The sequence below is a fragment of the Rana temporaria genome, chromosome 4 (assembly GCF_905171775.1).
Source record: "Rana temporaria chromosome 4, aRanTem1.1, whole genome shotgun sequence".
Lineage (NCBI taxonomy): Eukaryota > Metazoa > Chordata > Amphibia > Anura > Ranidae > Rana > Rana temporaria.
In genome coordinates, this window is record NC_053492.1 from 411,905,560 (window position 1) to 411,921,222 (window position 15,663).

Consider the following 15,663-nt stretch of genomic DNA (forward strand, 5'->3'; position numbering starts at 1 on the left):
AAGGTGTTTTCAAAAGATGTCTGAACGCAGAGTGCCAGGTGGGTTGGAATGTTCACAGGGTCAGGGCACTGTAGATGAACAGATAAATCCCAGCAGCCCTCAAGCGGGGAGTGCTACATTCAAATGTAGCACCAACACCGACTTTCTGGGAGTCTAATGGTGACTATCGGGGGTAGGGAAGGCCAACATATATCCTCAGGGTACAGGTTTCTAGGCATGGTGACCAGAGCCAAAAAGAATGTTGGGTGCCAGTCACTTTTATGCTTAAACAAAAGAGAAGTTTATTTCTCAGAACAGGAAAATGTGTGAGAGAGGGGAATAAGGCACAGGACACCATTAGTAACGAGTAACCAGCAGAATGGCAGACTTCTTAGGCCCCGTACACACGATAGAATCTATCCGCAGATAAATCCCATCGAATGGGTTTCAGCGGATAGATTCTATGGTGTGTACACTCCGGCAGATATTTATCCGCGGATATTTCCGAATTCCAGCAGATAGATATGCTGTGCATGTCGACAAATATTTATCTGCTGGAATCGGTTCCCACGGATGGATCCGCTCGTCTGTACAGACTCACCGGATCCATCCGTCCAAAGGGATTCCCCGCACGCGTCGTAATGATTTGACGCATGCGTGGAATTCCTTATATGACAGCGTCGCGCCCGTCGCCGCGTCATAATCGCGGCGACGGCGCGACACGTCATCGCCAGAGGATTTCGGCGCGGATTTCAATGCGATGGTGTGTACACGCCATCGCATAGAAATCTGCTGAAATCCTCTCGAGGATTTATCCGCGGATACGGTCCGCTGGACCGTATCCGCGGATAAATCCTCTCGTGTGTATGGGGCCTATGACAAAAAAAGATAAAGTAAGGCATACAGCAGTACAGGAATAAAGAGTCTTTAAGCTGAACCAGCACATCTGTACTTTGAAGGCCAAGTTGTCTCCTCTAGCAACTGAACTTTACTCTGCGTTTTCTCTGAAGTCCTCCCAGCCAGTTCATAGCCTCCAGTTCTGTCCCCTCTGGTGTTTCCTTAGAACTCCATCCCTCTAGAATAGTTAAGGGATCTTTTGGCAGGCTTTCCTCTGCATAAACTTGAACACCCGGATAGGCCTCAGTTAGGCCTAGCAGCTGGGAGCCACCTGGATAGGCCCCTGGCTTTGGGCCTAGCAGCCAGGAACTCTACATACACCATCCACTTAGACTGTAGCCCTGGGCGGGAACACACTGCCTGATCACCTGACTTCATTCCATTGAATAACCTCTCCCAGCATGCTTAGCTGCAATATAATTGGCTGAGAAAGGTATGTTTAGCATAACCTGAACATCACTGTAGCTCATCACTCTAATGTCAAAGGTAACATCACCACCTACTGACAGAAGGGAGAAACCACAACTTAGAATGGAATTAACAGAAGTCATGTATTCACTAAACACTACAAATTAGCTAGACTGGCTACCAACCAGCACAACTAAATGTATCTGTAGCCTTACTCTAAGAATAAGGGTGCTTCATATAGATAGAGTCTTTCTACTGTGGAGTGCAAGTTAACCTGTTTGACTTCTGCTAGAAATCTAGCAAGCTTATTTTCTTGCCTAATCATCATCACATGACTTGTTCTCTGAAAAATTGATGATATTGCTTCTGTTTCTATTCTGATACTTTACCACTGGCAAACGGCCATTATCTTGACCTTGACTACAATGTTGCCCTAAGCTTTTCACTGAGATACATACAGTAGAAGCATAGAGGAGTAATAGCAAAAAAAAGACCAATGGTCCATCAAGTCTGTCTTGATTGATCTTACGTACTGGCTGTCATTAACCATTACTAGTTTTGTGCTTTGAAATTACTACCACATAACCTCCAACACCACCATTAGTGGCTCTGGTGGAGTTCAGTTATTTCTATAGTCAGTGTCTTTGGTGAGAACCTTTTACTAACTGGCTGGTGGTTAGAAGCATCCTCATTGTATCTCCACAGACCCTGTGTTTAAGTGAGGGATCCAATCACAATCCCCTTCCCCAAGCTCCCCCGCTGCTTTGTTCTCTTGCAATCCTAACCCTATGTAAGTTCTGTATTGGATGGCGATGAAGTTTACACATTAATGACACATCCCCTCTATCATGTTTGGGCCTGGCAATTGGTTGCTCAGTCCTGAGCAATGCATGTTAGGAGAAGGTAACATTTCCCTCCCATGATTTTTTGGGCTATACATATAAATCATCATATCATACAATGTTTATAAGGGAATGACATAACAAGTGCAGAAGTCATCAGAAAACACTTTGAAGGGAGCTGCAGTGGCTCAACGCGATTGGCACTGCGCTGACAAGCCATTCACCTCTGCAGCTAGAGGTTCGGATCCCGGTCTCGGCTTCATGTGAATTGAGTTTGGTGGTCTCAGCCCGGCTCCCGGTGGGTGTGCTATGCAAGGTAAGCCTGTGCTTAGTACGCCCACCCCCCTCCCACAAAAAACCACCACACCTACACACGCACTCTAAATTGGGTTAACACACGCACATTGACCACGCGGTCTCTAAAGAGAGGCGAAGGACTAATGGGGCTGGTTGAGCGGGCTAATCCTCTCACTCCCTTATAGGGAGTCCCTCTGCCCCGTTGGGCTTCAAAGCGGAGCAGGTAGGGTGGGCTGTGTGGGAGGACCCCCTCACACACCCACCATTGCCACCCGGGGCATGGAGAAAGGTGGCAGATTGCCTCTGGGGGAGGCCTGCCTACTCCCAACTCCTGCAGTCCGGCTCCTCTCTCGAGTACACGCACAAAAAAAAAAAAAAAAAAAAAGAAAACACTTTGACCATCTCACACACTAATGCCGCATACAGACGGTCATTTTTTGTGATGAAAAAAAATGACGTTTTTGAAAACGTCATTTAAAATGATAGTGTGTGGGGAAAACGTTGTTTTATGTCTTCAGAAAAACGACCAAAAAAAAATTCGAACATGCTCGAATTTTTTGTGTCATTTTTCAAAATGTCGTTTTTTGTGTCAATTAAAATGATAGTGTGTGGTCAAAATGACGTTGAAAACGACGTTTTTAAACCCGCACATGCTCAGAAGCAAGTTATGAAGCGAGCTTCAATGGAACAGAGTGCCGTCATACGTGCTGAACGTAACATCGCTTTGCTAGAGCATTTTGAAAAACGATGGTGTGTATGCTACATCGTTTTTGAAAATGAAGTTTCAAAAATGTCGTTTTTTTTCATCACTTCAAACGTCATATTTTTTTCATCACAAAAAATGATCGTCTGTACGCGGCATTAGGCCTCGTACACACGATAGGTTAAACAGAGGACAACGGTCTAATGGACCGTTTTTATCGGTCAAAACCGATCGTGTGTGGGCCCCATAGGTTATTTAACCATCGGTTAAAAAAAAGCCAACTTGCTTTAAATCTAACCGATGGATTCCTAACCGATAGGAAAAAAACGATCGTTAGTAGGCGCAACCATCGGTTAAAAATCCACGCATGCTCAGAATCAAGTCGACGCATGCTTGGAAGCATCAAACTTCCTTTTTTTCAGCACTTCGTTGTGTTTTACGTCACCGCGTTTTGACACGATCGTTTTTTCAACCAATGGTGTGTAGGCGTGACGGACCATCAGTCAGCTTCATCAGTTAACCGATGAAAACGGTCCATCGGTCCGTTCTCATCGGATGGACCGATCGTGTGTACAGGGCTTTATAAAGTCTTTTAATGAGTTAGATAGCAAGAAACTATGGCTGGGATAAGGTCCTTTGAAAGGAATTTATTTTCTCTCTGGGAGACCTGAATGCAAAGGACCCGATATTTAGACTGTACGACAATGAACTTTTCTTAACTCAATAATGAATGAAAAATAAGTGGCGCTAAATTGCACATATGTGTCTGGACCTCCAACCGAGTGCAAAGAAAAACCTAAAAATAAAGTAAAATAAAGACAACTTCATACTGTATGCGGTACACTTTAAAGTATGATGACAGTGTGATAATGTGATAATTCAAATTATCCGCGTAACACTATCACCCTGTGACAAGTGAAATAAACTACATTCAATAAAAAGTTCATAAGCATAATGAAAAGAAGGTTGATCCAGTGTAAAATCTTCTGATCTTCCACCACTCCATCAGTGCCAGTGATTCCACTCCCTTTGGATGACACACTCACAAGATATTTATGCCTTATGCCGCTTTTACACGATCAGGCTTTTGCCCGGCCAAATCACATCTGACTGAATTCTATCGGAAAAATATAGAACATGTTCTATATCTAAAGACCAATTGAATTCATCGGAATTTCCGATGAAAAAACACTGATGGGGCTACACACGATCGGAAAATCCGATGGAAAAAGTCCACCGTACTTTTTCCATCAGAAATTCCGATCGTGTGTACGGGGCATTACACTCTCATGCTTGGCAAAATCACTTTAAAACCACACAGACAGGTTTAGCTAATTTGAATTATCATATTGTCATCATCTTTATAGCGATACTTTAAAGTGTATCTTGTATGAAGTTGTCTTTATTTTACTTTATTTTTAGGTCTTTCTTTGCACTCGGTTGGAGGTCCATACACATAAGTGCAATTTAGCGCCACTTATTTTTTCACTATTGAGTTCAGATAGAGGTAAACAATGCAATCACATTTCTACATTATTAAAGTGGCAGCAGGTTAGTCAGGTGTTTTTCCTTAAAAGAACACTAAAGGTTTGTTTTTTATTAGATCAATTGATTGCTGTAAGCAAGAGCATTTAAAAAATCACTTATCTCGTTTTTCCTTTTGACCTCCAAAATACAGTAATCCAGGTTTGAAAATGCCATTTCCTGTCTCTCCTCTTCTTGCTTTCCACCAGCATCTGAGCCGTTTTGCATGGTGGAAAGCAGAATGTGCTCACCCCCTCCCTATGACTACAGCCCTGCATGAAGATGCTCTCTTATCCCTCACAGGCATGGAGGCTAAGCCTAATGGGAACTGTAGTTCCCATTAGGCCATAATGTAGCAAGAATGAATGTGCACCGCAGACCAGGAAGTCAGTGAGAATAACGATTCAGGAGTGACGGAGGTGAATAAAACAGCTCGATTTCAACAGGTATCAAACTAGTTATAATGCAAAACATTACTTTTTACTTCATCAGCTACTGTCAGACTTTAATTTAAGAGGAAAATATTTTTGTCTTTACAACCCCTTTAAGGCGCAGTGGTGGTACTTCAACTGTGGGCATACAAGACTTGCTGACCATCAGCCATGAAGAAACTTTTCTTATATTGGCGAATCCAGAGCAGATCTTTTTTTACATTAATAATATTACTTTGCCTATTTAAAAATAAACCCTGAGATATGAATGAATGAAAAAAAACTTTCTAATAATTTACGGGGGGGCCTTACATAGGGAAAATAAATCAAATCTTTGACAAATATGGTCCAAGGAAGTGATATAGGAGTTAACTAAAAAAATTACAAGCACTTTGTCTTCCCACTATGCAGACCAGACACAGACAGACCCTTTAAAATCAGAACAAGTTATGATTATTTTACTGAATTAGCTGGGAGAAAAACAAATATTGTAGTGCAAAGGGAAGATGTATTATGTGCTTGACTAGTTGTATAATACACTGCAGCATAATAGCGTAGAAGAGAATATAAAGAATCTGCAATCAATCGACAGACTACAGAGCAATTGTTCAAAGCTATCAGCGTAATCAGTTATATAACACATAAATCTCATTCAAGACATGTTTATGCCACATTACATTGAAATGAAATAAACAAACATACACACTAGTTGATATCAAAGCAACAGTAAAAAACGTGGAATATTATAAGAAGGTACCTATTGTCTTCAACATTCTATTAAAGAGCCACAACCTGGAGGTTATCCTACAGCTAATCTCATCCCCACCATCAAGGGCTCTGGCGAAGGCCAAGAATTTCTAGAGCTTGAGCATTGGTAACAGCCTTGCATTACCTAGGGGAGATACAGAATCACTCTGCTCAACATTCTATTAAAGAGCCACAACCTGGGGGGTTTTCCTACAGCTAATCTAATCCCCACCATCTAGGCTTCTAGAACTTGAGCCTTGGTAACAGCCTTGCATTACCTGGTGGATAGAAAGAATATGTAATCTCTTGCTTGTCTACTTTAGCCCTTGCCTTTTCTGCATTAGCCTTGAAACTTTTATGTCACTCTAAACCTGTAGCCTCAGGTACACATTTCAGTTTTAAATAACCTCTTGTTACTGCATGTTATTGGATATACTGTATATTCTCCATTATTTCCTAATAAATGCAAATATAGCCAACAGTTTTGCTTACAACTGTTTTACTGCTCTGTGCTCGCTGGAAGATTCCCCCTTACTGTGTTTCACAAGCTTCTGACACAGACAAAAAAAATAAAAATACTCTAATGCCGCGTACACACGACCGTTTTTCATGACAAGAAAAATGCAATTTTTTAAATTGGTCATTAAAAATGACCATGTGTAGGCTCCAGAGCATTTTTCTCGTTGTGAAAAATAGGCATTAAAAATTTCGAACATGCCCTAATTTTTCTCATTGTTTTTCACGTTGTCGCTTTTTACGTCATGAAAAGCGGTTGTGTGTGTGCTTTAATGACAGGAAAAAACGTTCATGCTCAAAAGCAAGTTATGAGATGGGAGCGCTCGTTCTGGTAAAACTAGCGTTTGTAATGGAGATAGCACATTCATCACGCTGTAACAGACTGAAAAGCACGAAGACTGAAAAGCGCAAATCGTCTCTCACCAAACTTTTTAGCAAAAGCAGCCCAAAGGGTGGCGCCATCCGAATGGAACTTCCCCTTTATAGTGCCGTTGTACATGTTGTACGTCACTGCGCTTTGCTCCAGCATTTTTTTTCACGATCATGTGTATGCAAGGCAGGCTTGACAAGAATCACCTCGAGAAAAACTTTGTTTTTTCCATGACATTAAAAACAGTCATGTGTACGGGGCATAAGCCTTTCCCACTATATACAAAAATTGTTGGGGTTCCAGTTTAAGGTCACAACAAAACACTAAACGCTCACATATAATGGATGAATATATGGACTGCATGCCTGCATATGGAAGGCAAATAATGATTTTAGAAATGTGTAATCAGGAAAAGTTTAAACTTTTAATGTGATCTTTTATACACCTATAAGCAAATGGAGATCACAATAAACTATTACACCTTAATAGACAATAATAAGGAGATCATGTGATATGAACAGAAAAAGTGCACATTGGGGGATCAGAATCCTATCAAAGGGCATGAACTTCTATTGCAAAACAATCAGATTCCTTGATAGACGGACACCTTAATAATAAAAAAAAAAAAGTAATGTTTTCAATCAATAAGAATGTTAATTTACACTCTCAGAAAGATATAAGCTCCATTTGTTCAATAGCCAAATCATTTCAAGGCACATGATAAGCTATAGGTTTCTCAAGTCCTAGGGCTCTGATCTTTCGGCATCCTCATCTTAACAGCATGATGTGAAGTTCTGCTAATCAATACTGCGAAATAATATACAATCACAAAGCCACTTGTCCTTCAAAGTAAGCTTCCACTAAACAAGGAAAAATACTGCACATGAGACAGAGGCCCAGACAATACAGTTCTCTGATCAGCACAAAGCAATAGATGTTTATGGTGGCAAAGACAGATCAATCACCATGATTTGAATTATGGAGCAACTATACAGCAGGGATTTGAGAGCAGAAACAAGCAAATGTTGTGGAAAGCTTTGGATGAAAACAACAGCTGAGCCCGACATATGAACATGTTCAGGATTTGTAGTAAAGAGGATATGTTTATTTTGCACAGAATTTATTTTGTCTTGTTGAGGACTGCAAATTATTTTTACACTTAAGAATAGTCCAATTGTTACAGAGGAACTATACCCAAATTATCATAGGTTAACAAAGGGGCTTACCAATTCTTAGATGTCATGGCTGCATTTACTTAATTTTTTTAAGCCAGTAAGGCCTCGTACACACAATAGGTTAACCAGAGGACAACGGTCAAAAGGACCCTTTTCATCAGTCCAAACCGATCATGTGTAGGCCCCATAGGTTATTTAACCTTAAGTTAAAAAAATGAGAACTTGCTTTAAAATTTAACCTATGGATTGGTAACCGATAGGTCAAAACCGATCGTTAGTATGCAAAACCATCGGTTAAAAACCCGCGCATGCTCAGAATCAAGTCGACGCATGCCTGGAAGCATTGAACTTTGTTTTTTTCTGCACGTCGTTGTGTTTTACGTCACTGCGTTCTGACACCATCGTTTTTTTAACTGATGGTGTGTATGCACGATGGACCATCAGTCAGCTTCATAGGTTAACCTAAGACAACGGTCCTTCAGACCGTTGTCCTCTGGTTAACCTATCGTGTGTACAAGGCCTTAGTGATCTGGCCAGTAAGTCTGTTGTTTTTCAAAAGAACAAGCTCTCCAGCAGTTTTATCAGTTTACAGGTTGGAGACAACCCATTTATCACTGACAGGGCTGCTTACAATGACTTATTTATTTATGTTAAACTATTATTCTTAAAGTAACAAAAATGTTGCTATACCTAATTATAAAGTTTGAGCTGGAGTTTGGCTTCAATTTGTTTAGTTTATCTAGATCTTTTAACCTCGCCCCCGACTCCCGTGCGTGTGCCCGGCGGGCGCGATTGCCGCCGGGCACACGCGATCGCTCGTTACAGAGCGGGGACCGGGAGCTGTGTGTGTAAACACACAGCTCCCGGTCCTGTCAGCAGGGGAAATGCTGATCTTCGGTTCATACAATGTATGAACCGAGGATCAGTGTTTCCCCTAGTGAGGTCCCCCCCCCCCCCCACAGTAAGAACACACCCAGGCATACTTAACCCCTTCCACGCCCCCTAGTGTTAACCCCTTCACTGCCAGTGGCATTTTTATAGTAATCCAATGCATTTTTATAGCACTGATCGCTATAAAAATGCCAATGGTCCCAAAAATGTGTCAAAAGTGTCCGAAGTGTCCGCCATAATGTCGCAATACTGAAAAAAAAATCGCTGATCGCCGCCATTACTAGTAAAAAAAATATAATAAAAATGACATAAAAATACCCCCTATTTTGTAAACGCTATAACTTTTGCGCAAACCAATCAATAAACACTTATTGCGATTTTTTTTTACGAAAAATATGTAGAAGAAAACGTATCGGCCTAAACTGAGGAAAAAAAATGTTTTTTTATATATTTTTGGGGGATATTTATTATAGCAAAATGTAAAAAATATTATTTTTTTTCAAAATTGTCTCTCTATTTTTGTTTATAGCGCAAAAACTAAAAACCGCAGAGGTGATCAAATACCACCAAAAGAAAGCTCTATTTGTGGGGAAAAAAATGACGCCAATTTTGTTTGGGAGCCACGTTGCACGACCGCGCAATTGTCTGTTAAAGCGACGCAGTCCCGAATCGCAAAAAGTACTCTGGTCTTTGGGCAGCAATATGGTCCGGGGGTTAAGTGGTTAATCGCATACTGCTATAATCGCATCTCATTTAAAGTCCCAACCCTCCATTTTTTATACCCCTTTCTTTTTGTAGCTCTTCCCAGATCGATGTTTCCATGCTAAAATGATCCTGTGCCCTGACTTTGCAAACTAAAGTATTTATATATCCTGCAAAAGCAGTAAAAGCACACAAAACAAGACCTTGTTCACCTCTGTAGCTAAAGGCTTTGTAGAGAAATTAATCTTCAAAACTCACAACAGAGGCATCTATTGCTTTCCATGGCAGCAGAATCTTGGCAAGCTGCTATCTCTCTACTGTAAAGACAAAACAGAGGTTTCTAAGCTTTTGGAAACTATCTGAAGATGGTTTTGGCAGAATTTTGTATAGTCACCTTCACCTGCAAAAAAAAGCATCCACATCAAAAATGCACTGCAAAATCACACTGAAAATTGAAATGCGTCACAGCTCCACTAGTGTGAAGTGAAAAGTGATTCAAAAATGAAAAACTGCAAAAATGCCCACCTACAGTGAAAAGAGCTCAGCCTGGCAGTGAAACAGATAAAAGGTAACCATTCTTGAGAGAAACATGCAAATAATTATACTGCAAACTGCAAAAATGTATTGTTTGGATGTCATATTTTGACTCAGAATAAGTGTACAGATAGAGTTTGGACTTTATACTTATATTCTTGAATACTAATTCCTGATCAATGGCTCATCTCAGTGGATCACCATAAAGGCCAATCAGCTAGCATCCGAGTCAGCAATGGTGATGCAGGAAAATGTGTCATTAGTTAATAAAACAAGGTACAATTATGTTGTTGTGTAATCATATGTCAAAGAGAAAGAGAGAAAATGTGGTTTATTCTTCATAGAATACATGCACACAAATGGTAAAAAAGAGAAGGAGTAGCTATGGCCCAGAGGTAGTCAATTCTGTCCTTGCAGTTATATCCCAACCCTGACTGAAAAAAAAAAACATCACCTGGCACATGCTAGCACCAGATACCTTGTGGGTGATACACACTTAAAAATCAGGAATTATAGTGGAGCCTTCTTAAAACAGAAGGCATTTGCTTGTCTCACTTCCAACTCTGATTCACAAAATAATAAGGGGTTTATTTCTCATTTTATTAAAGTGGGAGGAGCCATGTGAATTATCCTGATGTCCCTGGCTAAATGTACATATTTTCACATTTTCTGGTTTATAGTACAGACACAGTCTAATATATAAGCATAGACAACAAAATAAACCCCCCTATGGGATTTTCAAGGCTCAATTAGTATTTGTGAACAAATATCAAAAAGTACTAAGGAGCAAAAGCACAATCAACATTTTATTTGACAATTTCATAACAAAATTAAAATGTGTTTAATAAAATTGTAAAATAAAAGGTTGATTCTGCTTTTAATCCTCAGTACTTTTTGATATGTGCTGTGTTCACAAATACTAATTGGGCCTTAAAAATACCATAGGGGGGTTTCTTTTGTTGTCTATTCCACTACGCAGGGATGAAGGCCCATTTCTTTTCTTCCCAATTATATTCCTTGTTTCCAGTTCAGTCTAATATATTAGAGCCACTTATTCCACACTATTATATATATATATATATATATATATATATATATATATATATATATATATATATATATATATATATATATATATATATACATACACAGTATATAGGTCTGCTGTATGAATTAGGGAACGGGTAATTACAAGGCATGATACCACAAGAAGTGGCTTTTAATAGGAACCCTCTTTAAAAAAGCCATGCTCCATTTTATACCACCAGTAAAGAAAAATTAAGAAATCACAGCGGCCATCCAATCAGCTTCTTTGGCAACCTGACATTAAACAATGAAGTGACTCTTGTATGGACATTCACTTTTCATGTCAAGCTTCGGTTTACCAGTGCAAACGCCAACCTTTATATTAGCATGCATATTAGGCACCAACACTAATAATAATCCACAGTGAAAGAGGATTAAGAAGAAAGGGGTGTTTTAAAGCGGAGGTCCACCAACGTGTTTTTTTTTTCTAAACATTAACACAATCACATAATCAAAATGTCACACTCACTGTTTTGGTAAATTATCTCCCCCGATATCTGGTTTCGTTGTAAAGAAGAACTTATAAAAAATGTGGATAGCCGTTTTCATTTTGCTTGTGGGCATTTGAAGCTCACAAGCATTAACTTCCTGGTTCCAGTGAATGCTGAGCTACCAGCATTACTTGCTCGTTCCCGCGCATGCTCAATTGCAATGGCACAGAGCGCTGTAAACTTCCTGGTTGCCATGACAACGGGCGGCGTCGTAGGAAGTTCCCGCCCCGTTGCAAATAAAGTATACACAACAAAATCCCACGAGAATTTGCAGCGGGCCTCCGTAATGACTCCTGGGAACAATGACACAAGCTCCCAGGAGACATTACATACATACCCGCAAAATACCCGCCCATAGCCACAGGGGTTATATACCAGAAAATAAGATGAAAATCACAAATACACAGGTACACACTTTAAAAAAAAGTTCTGTTTAACAATGAATACATTAATGTAATTCGATTGAGCTAAACTTATAAAAAAACCTCCAGCCATACGGTTTATGACATGATACAAGTATTCATAAAGATGGATATACAGTAAATTATGGGTGCTTTTAAATCTCACTTATGTTGATCAGCTTAACTCAAATTAATCATAATATAATTAAAGAAATCTCTAAATGGATTGTTACATGAAAATATGTGAAATATAGAACAAGCATTATGTAGTAACATCACAGATTATTATCACCGCAATTCCTATAGATTTTAGATACATGACCTTCATACCAATTATATAGATGCTACATTGAGAAATTGAGGCATATGGCTAGCAAAAGAAAATATTCATATACTGATCACCAGCAAATATAACTTTGTATTCAGTGCAGAGATAGCATACCAGAGGAACTTAAAGTGATTCTGTCATGGCAAAAGTATGGGGCTGCCATTGCTGGCTTCTACTTTGTGAAAGCTTGTTCCCAGTGTGCTATGCTGATGCTTTGGCTTCCATGCATTTCAATTCTTCAGTCTGGAACAAATATACAGATAAGAACTTCTGACCCTTTGACAGCATGCTTGTTTGGGGTCTGCAACTTAAAAGTATTGAAACTAGACAGGGCCAGGCAACTAGCATTTGCAAAAGAGGGCTAGCAATGGCTGCCCCCATACTTTTCTCATGACATTTAAACATTTCAGGACATCGGCAATAACCAGTTCTACGTGAAGTTGTGGCAGCTTATATATAACACTAGATTAATTAGTGTTTACTGTATATATCAGAGCAGAATACTACAACAGTAGCATGCGAACAAACAGCTTCTGGATATGTAAGTCTTACCCCATTGACACAAAAGCTGGTCTCGATAAAGAAAATATTGGTCACCTTTTTAAGGAGCTTATATTATGTTCCCTACCCAACATGAATACAGATAAGTCCATATGTAAATGCATTTACAGACACGGGTACTCTCTATACCTGAAAATATTCCAATACTTCCATTACTTATGTTGTGACCCCTGGATGCACTTAAAATACAAGAAGAATCAGAGATCATCTAGGTGTCTATGAATACAGACACTTGCCTTCAGCAAATACAGCAATTGTCTTTAAAGTTGACGCACTTTACAGTGTTAGCTCTAAGACATAGGCATATGCCTCTAAAACAAAGGTCTATACGTCTATATATATTTATACCAATCAGCCATAACATTATGACCACCCATCTGATATTGAGTATGGCCCCCTTTTGCTAAAACAGCCCTGACCCATTGAGGCATAGACACTAAAGTAACATCCACATGAATGGCAGGACCCAAGGTTTACCAGTAGAACATTGCCCAAAGCATCACACTGCTTATGTCAACTTACCTTCTTATACCGCATCCTGGTGCCATCTCTTCCCCACGTAAGTCACGCACACGCACCCAGCCATCCACATGATGGAAAAGAAAACATGATTCATCAGACAAGGCCACCTTCTTCCATTGTTCCGTAGTCCAGTTCTGATGTTCATGTGACCATTGTAGAAGCTTTTGGCTGTGGACCTGGGTCACTATGGGCTCCACAGCTCCATACACAAAAAAACTGCAATGCCCATTTTGTTTTCTGCTTTCACCACATCAACTTCATGGACAACGTGTTCACTTGCTGCCTAATATATCCCACCAATTTTCAGATGCCATTTATGTCAGTGGTCATAATGTTATGGCTGATCATGTATACTTCTTACATTTAGGGGTATGGGCCTGTGTCACAGAGGCGTATGCCTCTAAACCTAAGGCTATATAGCAGGGGTAGGCAACCTCAACCCTCCAGCTGTTTTTAAACTACAAGTCCCATGAGACATTGCAAGACCCTGACAATCACAGGCATTGCAAGACCCTGACAATCACAGGCATGACTCCTAGAGTCAGAGGCATGATTGGATTTGTAGTTTCACTGAGTGCCAAGGTTGCCTACCCCTGCTATATACAATATGGTTATATATTCTATGCATACACAAACTGGTCAGGACAGCAGAACAGACCTGACAACTGAGATCACCCAATCTCCAGTACATAGAAACTAAGTCCAATCTGCAGCACCTTGTATGTTTATTAAAAGAGTTACAAACTCATCAAAAAACCATCACACCTGATGAAGGATCCTAACGGGTCAGAATTTTTTTTGTGTGTATACATATATGCCTGTATATACACACACAGAGTATCTCAATATGTATACACACTTCAACAGTTATCTATGCCCCTTTTTAAAACCCAAATTATATTATGGCAGCAATGCATAGTATTATGTTTCCCCTAAAGACATCAGTAGTCGCACCATTTTTTATGTCATCGTGTGACCGTTAGGAGAGAGTCAAAGAAAATGGCGAGTTACACTTGATTTTCGAGCAATGCAAAACCATTTTTAAGTGGTATTGTTAATTTGAAAATGTGTGTGGCGTTCAATGACAATAGCGAAGTAAGTTTAGAACAGAACCACCAACACTACTAAACATTTGCACTAATTTGTGATATGTTTGATGACACTGTGTGTTATGTGCACATGCAAAGATCTGGGAGGCGTCGCACAGCAACAAGTTCTGCTTCCTTAGATATGGTATTGCAACAGTTTGTCAAACAATGAGCACGTGAGACAGAAATTCCCTTCACATTCCCCGGGCCTACCACCCCTCATATTCTATCTGTGTGGAACACTAAAGGATGTGGTGTACTTTAGAAAACCACCTACTCTACAGGAAGAAATTGAAACATAATGCAGAGCAATTCCTGTGGACACTCTAGTCAATGTTGTTCATGCAGTAGTTCGCCAAAATCAAAAGGTGACCTGATACTAATGGTGATCACTTTAAGCACTTAATGTGATTGTATAATTCAAACATGATTTACAGCTACCCTTTGATATTAATAAAAATCTAGTAATAACATTTTTATGCATATATTTTTCACGTTGAAGTGTGTATACATTTTTCTGTATAAAATTATTTATATTGTTTACAAGGGCATGTGCACAACTCTTCTGCCAATGGTACACCCTTATTTCCTTATTGTACACACTCATTTTATGACTGATAAATATATATATATATATATATATATATATATATATATATATATATATATATATATATATATATATATATATATATATATATATATATATATATATATTATAAACACACACACACCATATTGCCAAAGGTATTGGGACACCTGCCTTTACACACACATAAACTTTAAAGGCATCCTAGTCTTAATCCGTAGGGTTCAATATTGAGTTGATCCACCCTTTGTAGCTATAACAGCTTCAACTCTTCTGGGAAGGTTGTCCACAAGGTTTAGGAGTATGTCCAAGGGAATGTTCGACCATTCTTCCAAAAGCGCATTTTTGAGGTCAGGCACTGATGTGCATGAAAAGGTCTGGCTCGCAGTCTCCGCTCTAATTCATCCTAAAGGTGTTCTATCGGGTAGAGGTCAGGACTCTGTGCGGGCCAGTCATGTTTTTCCACCCCAAACTCGCTCATCCAGATCTTTATTGACCTTGCTTTGTGCACTGATGAGCAGTCATGTTGGAACAGGAAGGGGACATCCCCTTGGGAGCATGAAATTGTCCAAAATGTCTTG

The 15,663-nt window shown here is 39.7% G+C and overlaps 1 protein-coding gene across 3 annotated transcripts in view; it reads right to left on the reverse strand.

The window, feature by feature from the left end:
• MACROD2 (mono-ADP ribosylhydrolase 2) overlaps positions 1–15,663 on the reverse strand; it is a 3,190,351-nt gene that overhangs the window by 590,724 nt on the left and 2,583,964 nt on the right. The window lies entirely within an intron of this gene.